Below are 10184 nucleotides of genomic sequence, written 5' to 3'. Positions count from 1 at the left end.
GGATTCTTTTTAAAGCAGCTTATAAGTGGATTTATTTTTACCCAATTCAATAATCTTCACTCTTAAACACATTCATTTTTTAATTTAAATTTACATAATAATTCATATTTTAAATTTATTTTCATGTGCTAATGTTTATTAAAACATGATTTTGGGGGCACCTGGATGGCTCAGTTAAGATGCCACTTTTGGTTACAGCTCAGGTCATGATCTCGCTGTTTGTGAGTTCAAGCCCCGCATTGGGCTCCCCGCTGAAGGTGCAGATCCTGCTTGGGATTCTCTCTCTCCACCCTCTCTGCCCCCCCCCCCCCACATATTCTGTCTTTGTCAAAATAAATAAACTTAAAAAAAAAGCATGAATTTGTTTTTTATTTATCCAGCTTTTCTGTTTTTCTCTTTTCTAACTTAGTACTTCCTGAATCTGAAGATTTAAATCATTCAAACTAGAAAATTCAGTGATTATTTCTTTGAATATAGTCTCCCCAAAGTTTCCCTATTCACTCCTTCACACATTCTAATTTTGCTTTTGTAAAAGTAGATATTTCCACTCTACCGTCTCTTCAAGATTTTTCATATGCTTGTGTCTCTGTCTGCATTATGCAAAATATTCTGATTTATCATCCAGTTTATTCTGTCTTATGCTGTGTCTATTCTTTTGTTTAGCCATCCTTTAAATTTTAAATTAAAATTATTTTAGGGGTGTCTGGGTGGTTCAGTCAGTTAAGCATCTGACTCTCGATTTTGGCTCAGATCATGATCTCAGGGTGGATCGAGCCCCACATCGGGCTCTGTACTGGGTGTGGAGCCTGCTTAGCCTGCTTAAGACTCTCTCTCTCTCTCTTTCTCCCCCACTTTTCTCTTCCTCCACCCCTCCCCCCATACCACCCCCGCTTGGGCATTCTGTCTCTCTCTATATATATATAAATAAATAAAGGAAAAAAATAAAACTTTTATTTTTCATTTCTAGAAGTTCTATTTGGTTCTTTTTTTGAAACTTCCTTTTTGTGTTTTTATTTTTTTGTTCTTTATTCATATTTTAAATTCTCAGGCACATAGTTTATTGGAGGAAGTGAACCCAGGGAAACATTGGAGAAAGTGAAACAAAGAAAGGAGGGAAAGCCAATATAAGGGTGTCCTATGGATTGATCTTCACTGTGGGCAACTGGGACTCAATTCCATCATGACTTTTGAAGATCTCGTACCTTAGAATTGTCCACTAAAAGAGTGAAAAATGAGGGCATTTATCCATTAACTTTCATACTCCATTGGTCAAAGGTTGCCCCAGGATGGCAACGTTCCCTAATTCCAGATGTGTGTGCATGAGTGCCTTCTTGACTTCTGAATACATCCTAACTGACATGAGAGAAGCCCAGGTATAGCAAGAGATAAGTGGAACAGCTGAAGTGAAACACTACCAGATTACACCTGTCATTCTCCATTACATAATTACACTCTCTGGTGTCTTCTGGGGTCTAATTCTGATTTTGTTTTCCAATGGCCCTAAACTCACGGTCCTTTATTTATGTGTTTTGTGATACTCTACTCTAGATTTTATTGTCTGGTAGTTTATCTGTGGGAATTCTTTGGGAATCGACCTTACAGTTGGCCCCTTTTGAGTGGGGTTGCTTTTGATTCTTCCAGGCATCTGAGTGCACTACCAACACAATAAAATTTTAAACCATATTCTTAACCTGAAGTTTCTTTGGCACCACTCTAGTAGTGTAAATTTGGACTAGGAACCCAAATAAAGGTCTGTTTGTGGTTATGAATTCTTAGGAGAGATTTTTTTTTTTGGCCCTCTACTAGCACCTAGGGATTGAAAAGTTAGTTTTTCTTATTATCTCTAATGTAGGCAGTAGATCTGTGGGTCACTGAAGTCTCCTATTAGTCTTTCCACCCAGTCAGGCCACTTGTGTCTCCATGGCCCATGACCCTATGAGAAATCAAAGATCAAGATCTACAGGAACATTGAATATTATCAGAGTGAAAACTGACTTCGGGGTTCTGCTTGTCTTTTTGGGTCCACATTTTCACGTGATTTTAGGCACCTAAGTATTCCTTACTTTCTTGCCAGTTTATTAGTATATGTTAAAAAGTTTTTTTCCTTTTAATATTCTGTATTGATTTTGTGTGTTTTCAAAGGGAGGGTCAGTCAGACCATTTAGGCTACAATTACTGCCTGAGATGGAAATACTCATTATTGTCTTTAAGTCAGAAAAGCAAGTGAAATTTCTCATAATTCAGGAAGTCTTTGAAAATTCACCATTACTACCAGACAATAATCAGAGCACAAGTTGGAGAATCAGTTTGCCTGAGTTGGAATGCTGGTTCTAACATTTACTAGCTGTATGGTAACAGGTAACTCAATCAACCTCCTATTGCCTCAATTTTTCATCAGAGTAACAGTACCTGCTTCAGAGGGTTGTGATGAGAATTTAATAAGTTAATATACATACAGCACTCAGAATAGTGGAAAATATCAAGTGCTCAATATACATTAGCTATTATATTACTATTTTCATTATTCTTCCAAGCTTGTCTTGTAACCAATCTCTTCTTTCATTGCCCTCTGACTGAATTGAGTGTGTGTCATTATTTCTCTTAAAGTTCTCCTCCAACTGTTAGAGATCATTCTCAAAGAACACCTGTACCATCACTTAGGAAGAATTTTCAGCCCACCCTTCCATGAGATCCCATTCATTATTGCTGCCTCCTCATCTATTTTGTTTCTTTATTGTAAGTTTGTTAGGGTTCTCTGTGGGGAGCAGAAGGAACCTGACAGGGCTGCCTTATTTGGGGACAAGATTCTCAACAATGCTACCCCCCCCCCCCACCTATCCTACTAATCCTAACACTAGAACAAAAGCTCCAAAACCAAGATTTACAGCAGCAGGAAGACTTCAAAACCTCAAGCCATCAGCTCTAGGTTTGAGTTTCTGTTCTGTAACTTACTAATGAGGTAAATGATGTTACCATGTCTATAGACCTCTCAAGTGTTGTTGCAATAATTAAACAAGAAAATGTACTTAAAGATCCTGGTGACAGTAAAGCCCTAAATTGGTATAAGCATTATTAAGAGGTTAGGAACCCCTGTTAAAAGATAGGAGGTGATTTAAAAAAAAATAACCATGACAAACTTTTATTTACATCTAGAGGAATGGAGCATCCTGTTGATAAATGCTTGTGAACATGACACAATATGAAGCCTAGGTGACATAACATCATTAAAGATGAACAGACATCACCACACACAGCAGTGTGCTCCTCCCCAGACCGAATGCAGTAATCATTAGCTTATGCACGAGAGGCTAGAGTTTGTGTGTGAACATAGGGTTCAGCTGTATGTACTAATTCCCCTAAGTGCTTGTGACACTATGTCAAGAGTTCAGCGGCTGAGTTTCACATAGGGCAGTGTGATACATCGGGATTATTAGGATCCTCCCGGAATAACTTCCCTGAGTTGATTGCCTTTGACAGATCAGTTTGCTTTGATTAAAAAGCAATTGCTGCTGTCTAGTCAAATTTAAACACTTTGGCTAGAAAAAGCTGAACTCTAACTCTGTCCAGTCTATAGAAACACCTTGATGTGAAAAATACATCGAATGTAGTGATGTAAAGAGAAAACTGAGTTAGCAATTCTCTGGGGTACAGTTTTGTAATAATGTGAGGGAGCATAAATGCCAAACAAAAGTGACCCCAGGCATATGCGAGGGAGGGAAGAGTACATTACTTTTAATAGCAACTTTACTTGTGCCCAATGTATTGCTAAATCAGTAACAATGTTTGAGGTACCACTCTGCTCCACACTCATACAACATTCACTACCATTAGATTTGGGAGTAAAAAGGATCCATCTTCTGGGATGAAAGGAAAATATTTGGGGATATAGGCATCTCTCCCTTTCCCCTTTCTGAATAGACCTAGGAATTTAATAGAAGAAACAATACTATCAAGACGGCTGAAGTAGCAGTATGCTAAAACGTAAACCATCTTTTAAAAAATGAATGGAGGGGCACCTGGGTGGCTCAGTTGGTCAAGCATCGGACTTCGGCTCAGGTCATGATCTCATGGTTCATGAGTTCGAGCCCTGCATCAGGCTCTGTACTGACAGCTCAGAGCTTGGAGCCTGCTTCAGAATCTGTGACTTCCTCTCTCTCTGTCTCCTCCCCAGCTCATGCTGTCTCTCAAAAATAAACGTTAAAAAAATTTTAAAAAATGAATGGAATATCTGATTTTAGTGAAATTTACCCTTAATGCCTGACATTACATTCCCAGCCTGCATGAGTTGTAGGACAAGATGATATTAAGCTGACATCCAACTTATCTCTGGTGGATCAGCAAAGAAAGTATTGAAACTAGTGTTAGAGGAAAGTCTCCTATACACTATCCCTTGCATCACAGCTTGCTTTTATGTTTAGGCTTCTTGAGATCTTTGAATATGGAGGCTGACTGGGATGTTTAAAGTGGAGGGCATGAGAAGGCTGGCTTGATGGGCTTCTCTCTTCTTGGGAATTTAAGTCCCCGGAGGGTATAATCCTTACATGGACCCAGGCTACAGAAAGCACTGGTTATACAGAGTTTTAATTTTAGTGAATTTGTAGTGAACTTTTATCCACAAAGAGCACTGTTGCCATGTCATCTATTAATATATCTGTGGAGTTGTGCAACCATCATGATCTAAGCTTAGGCAATTTTGATCACCCAAAAGAAACCCAGGTATCCATTAGCATTCTGTCCAGCAGAACACTGTGTACCAGTAATCAATGCCAGGAGAGGACTCCAACTACACGGAGGATAGAAAAGAACATTACAGTGAGAGCCAACTGGTATAGAGTCCAGATACTTGTGCCCACTGCATCTTAGTATCAGAGTCACGAAGGAAAACGGAACATAGCTAAACACTGGATGGAACAATGCTTTTACTCACACAGAGAAGAGACAGCCTGGAACTTCCAGAAAGACCTGGCCAAAAGCAGTTCCATGGAGTACACCAAGAATCACACTGTGGAACAGCACTGTGCAAGGCCAGCCAGCCAGCTTGCTGGAGGGTACCCTTTACAGGCCATCCCCAACCGCTTCCCCAATTACATCTGTGTACCCAGGAGGCCTGAAGCCAACCCTATGAAGGAGCTGCAGCCCAAAGAGGAGGATGACTACCATGACATGAGTGTCCAGCGTTGGAAGGAGAGTGTGGGCTCAGGGGTTGCTGGCTTCCTTGAGTGGCGGTCATCAAGCTGCCAGACTGCCTGGCCAGCTGCCACCTGTTGCTGATATATGCTCTGAGTTAGCAATAGCTCTGGGCCAGGGACAGACAGGAGCTTCGTAGGTGGAGCCCAGCTGCCCTCACTTTCTCCTGGGGGCCACTCCACCCCTTCTCTCTCCCAGAGCAGCCCCTGTCCCCTGCTCCTGAGGGTCTTCTGGGTTTTGGGCTCTCCCTCCTAAAATGTGGCCAAAGAACTTTGTGTTGGGGGTCTTGAGCTTCACTGGGAACTTGTCCCTAGGCCGGTCCCTCACTTCAGCCTGAATGTCCTCCTTCGTGGGGGTGATGGCTCCTTGTGGGGCCCTCCTCCGTCTGAGGTCTCAGCAGGGCTGTCTGGATGTGCCGGTTTCTCTTCAGCCCCTCTCTGCACTGCTCCTGTCATGCTTCTTGGGGAGCAAGCAGGTCCTCCCTGTGGTCCCACAGACCACAGCACCACATCTGGGGAAGGTGGAGGAAAAGGGCCACGAGGCACACCAGATCATAGGTGATGTAGCTGTCAGTCTTCTTCAGGCCCAGGATGCATGGAGCTTGTTCTCAGCGCCGTTCTTGTTCTCAGCGCCGGCATCACTGTGTGGTTGTTCCAGAGGAAGAAGCCAAACTGCAACAGGTTTTCGGTGACACTGTGAGGACAATGGCCTTCATCCAGAAGCGCTTGTTTGGCCACTGGATGGACAGCATGGCCCACAGGAAGATGAACACGGCGGCGCCAGGAAGGTGGCTGAGGCGGTGACCACGTGGTTGAGGACGATGAGGACGGAGCAGAGCAGTTCCGAGTGGGCGGTCATACACTGGTAAGTGGTCTACAGCAGCCTCAGTGCCTGGCCCTGCCCCACCGCGAACCGCTGGGCCTTCTCCAGCTCCGGGACGCACAGGTACCTGGTGAGGAGAGGTTCACTGCCCATGCGCGTCCGGCTGCCAGTGTGGGCTGGAAGCTCCCACGGTCACACAGGGAAGCCCACCAGCTCGGGACCACTTCCTCCTCGCTGCTGCTGCTGCTGCTGCTGAGGGTACTGTAGCCGGTGCTGAGGGGACTGCTTGTGTCGTCGGTTGTGCTGCTCAGCGGCTCACCTGATGCTGTGCTTGGTGCAGCGCGGGCCTCTGAGGGGCCTGGCAGCGTGGCCTGGGCTTTGCTCTCCTCCAGCTGGTCCAGCAGGCGTTGGTGCTTCCCTCCGTCCCCGAAGGAGATCCTGCGAGTGGAGTTGGCACCCGGCGCGCAGCACATCGCTCTCGGCGCTGTGGTGCCGCGCGAAGCTGTGCAGCCAGTATGTCGGCCCGCGACTTCGGCTCAGGCCTCCTTCCCCGCGGGAACTCCACGGGGCTTGTGCTCAGCGCTCGCTGGGTCACGTGGCTGCGCCAGGCCTTCCGCTGGCTCCGCCTCTGGGCGCAGGCCGTCCCGCGGGCAGTTGTCCTGCCGGGCCCTGCCACCGCCGCCTCAGCACTGCCGGGACGTTGGACACCCGCTCCTGCTGTGCCATCTGAAGGGCGCTCTGTGCCCCCCGCCTGGGGTCCGTGGACTGGGCCTCCTTCCCCTCCTCACTGTCGGACTCGAAAAGAAAGTAGTCCCGGGCGGAAGTGGACGGGTCGGGGGCGGTCTCTCCACAGCCACTTCCACTGTTTCTGCGTCAGGGAGAAGCCCCCTGGACTGCCGGGCCCTGGCTCCTGGTTTTGGGATGGAACACCGCCCGCTGGGTCCTGCCTGTGCTTCTCCTGCTTGGCGCAGTTGTGCCGGGGACTTCTTTGCTTTGTGCCACGGGTGGATGCTTTTGAGGTTGACAGCATTGTAGAGGGCGAAACCCCTGGAGGCCTGCAGGGCGGGTGGCGTGGACCTTGGCTTCGATGTGCAGCAAGCGGTGGCTGAGGAAGAGGCAGCGCTGCAGCAGCAAGAACAGGGAGCAGAGGTCGTCGCAGAGGACCCGGCCTCCTCCACGGGCAGCAGGCAGTCCTGGTTCCTGCCCAGCATCTCCTTGGAGTCATAGTAACCTTTGACTTCAATAAAAGCTGGGTGACCCAGCAGAAGTTGCCCTGCATTTACTCCACAAACATACAGGACAGGAACAAGAGCATGTTCTTGGAGATGATGGTGGTGACCGTGTATAGAGAATGTGGCAGTCCCATGGCAGGAGGCAGGCACGTGTGTTCTTCTGCAGCTTGGTGCTGAAGAGCAGCAGGTATAAGCAGGCTAGTACATGGCCCAGCTTGAAGATGCTGATGTGAGTGGCCCCCTTGACTAATGCCAACCAGAAGAGGAATGAGAAGATGGCCACCTTCGTCACGTTGAGGTAGGACCTTCAGGGGATGAAGTTGGGCATAGGTTAGGCTCCCCTCCACTGGCTCCAGGTGGTCAGTATTGATGCTGGCCACCCCTCTGTGTGCTTGGCAGGAGGTGCAGAGCAGCAGGAGGAAGTCATTTATGAGGTTGGTAGAGTTGGGGGCCCTGAATAAATTGGGCAGGCACCCCACTTGCATGTGGAGTTCACAAGGATGGCCTGGCCCCAGTGCTACAGGTAGTTTATGCACAGGGTGGGGAGAATGCCCAGGTACAGCAGGTACTGGTGCAGCAGCAAGAGTGCCAGGAAGAGGCACTGACCAGAGTGCTGGTGGGTGAGGATGGCCATGCAGGATGATCATGACATTCCTGCACTGCCCATACATGTTCATGGCCATCAGGAATATCCCCAGCCCAAGTTTGTAGAAGAAGAACTTGAGGCAGCTGAGCAAGTCCTGGCTCAGCCACTGGGGAGTGCTGTCATTTATAGACAGCAGGGGCCAGCCGGTGTTGTGGATGGTGATGTTCCTGGCATTGGTACGTGGTGGCCTCAGATGCCAGCAGCAGTAGGGTCTGTAGGTGGTTCTGGATGTAGCCCAGGTTTGGGAAGCCCTTCCATACCCCCAAACCAGTTAGCAGGGTTAATGGGCCTCTGGTATAGCAAAAACTGATTTTTTTTTTTTTCTTCTGTCTTCTGAAAGTTGGTGCTATTGAGAAAGGGTTCAGTATAGTTTCTGGAGTACTCATGGGGTTGATGATCTCGATAGACAGTCTTTCACAGGGTGATGATGCCGATCCAGACAGTAGACTGGCAAGAAGCCATGGACCAGAAGTGGGGGTAAGGCAAGGTGAAGGCCCACAGCACAACCAGTGAAAGGTTCATCATTAACACCTCCTTTGGGGCCATCCAGATAGTGTATAAGACTATCAGCTTGAAGATATGTAGCTTTAGCAGTTATCACAAGAACACCTGCATGTCGGTGAGGACATCCCAGAAGCCAGTGGCCAACTCCAACAGCTGTTTGCCCACAAGGCCCCACTTGTTTGCTGTTGCTTCTGGAACTTGTGTGGCTTGGTGGGAGCCAGCTGTGCTCAGCCCCTTGTCCTTAGAAACCTATTCTTCCTCCTCCTGCTGCTGGACCAGTGGGGTGCCACTTACCACACCCTGCCTGTGAACCCAGCACAGGAGGTGGTGCCGGGTCAGGGGACATGCTTCAGACTGAAGAGCTGCATAAAGAGCTGGTGGAAGGAGTGCTGTGCAGGATGCAGGGGAGCAGGAAAAAGCCAGGGATGAAGATGCTGGAGAAGAACTTGGACATGCTGAGCTGCTCCAGGCTCAGGTCCCCCAACTGCTCATTGCCCATCAGGTTGTGCCAGTATATGGTGAAGTTGTGTAACTGGAAAGTATAGACAGCGATGAACACCAGCATGGTGTAGGCTACACCCAGCCACCAGAACGCTTTGAACAACTTCTGCTACCGGCTATAGTAGATGTGGAAGAGGGTGAGGCAGAGCAAAAAGGGGAACATAGAGACGATCTTATAGATGATGGGGCAGCCGGCAAAGCTGACACCAATGAACATGCCATCAGACATGTAGATCCAGTACTTGGCATAGACACCTGTGATTGGCTCCCCCAGGCTCTGAAACAGCATCTACATAAACTCTGTGTCTTCCGTGGTGACTTCCATTAGTGCAGTGGGGTCTTCACCTTCAGCAGCTTTTTCCCCTTCCTCCCTCTTCCCCTTCCCCTCCCCACACCCTTCCTGTCCCCAGTCCTCCTCCTCCTCCTCCTCCTCCTCCTTCTTCTTTAAATGTTTATTTATTTTTGAGAGAGAGAGAGAGAGCATGAGCAGGGCCTAGAGAAGAGGGGAACAGGGGATCTGAAGCAGGCTCCACACTGACAGCACAGGGCCCGATGTGGAGTTCAGACTCATTAACTGTGAGATAATGACCTGAGCCAAAATCAGACACTTAAACGACTGAGCTACCCTGGCACCCTAGCAGCTGCCTTTTGATACACCAGGTGTAGCAGGAGCCAGAAGGTAAGAATGTACAGCACCATGGCACCAAGGTTTAAGCAGAGGTAGCAGGTGTTCTCTAGCTCCAGATGGCCAGGCTGACAGGGCCAGGGTCGTGGTGAGCTCGGGACACTCCTCCATGACCCACATGTAGGGTAGCCCACATAGTGCCAGCCTGTAGAGCAGGATGGAAGGTGATCAGAGCATGGCCAGCTGGTGGCAGCTGCACATTGACCAGATGAGGCAAGCCCAGAGCAGCGGCACAAAGGCATGAAGGCCAGCCAGCTGTGGTAGGTGATGCTCCATATGATTATGGTGATAAGGGCACACACGTGCATAGAACACTGTTCCGTGATGAAGTGGGCCCCATGTCTCTGTAGGCTCAGCCTGGGGCACAGAGGGGTACAGCTGGATGGGGCTGTGGCCAGTCAGGTTGTGCCTGGTGTAATTGTCAGTCTCTATGTCAGGTCCTGTGAGCATCATGTGCTGGGCAGCCTCCTCTTTCATGGCAGCCCTGGCCTGGCCCTAGACCACAGTACACCTTGGTTAGCTCCACCTGTCTTTCTTCCTTGCCCCTGGAACCTCTTTTCTCTGGTCCAGGGGTGGTGTATGCAGAGCTTCAAGAGTGAGATTCATT

The 10184-nt window shown here is 48.3% G+C and overlaps 1 pseudogene; it reads right to left on the bottom strand.

Moving 5' to 3' along the window:
- Positions 1–4444: 4444 nt before the first annotated feature.
- On the bottom strand, positions 4445–9688 carry LOC101094928 (annotated as a pseudogene).
- Between the last annotated feature and the right edge of the window lie 496 nt (positions 9689–10184).

Source organism: Felis catus, chromosome B2, assembly GCF_018350175.1.
Source record: "Felis catus isolate Fca126 chromosome B2, F.catus_Fca126_mat1.0, whole genome shotgun sequence".
NCBI lineage: Eukaryota > Metazoa > Chordata > Mammalia > Carnivora > Felidae > Felis > Felis catus.
Note: the sequence above shows the minus strand (reverse complement) of the source record. Positions and strands in the feature narration are given on the sequence as shown.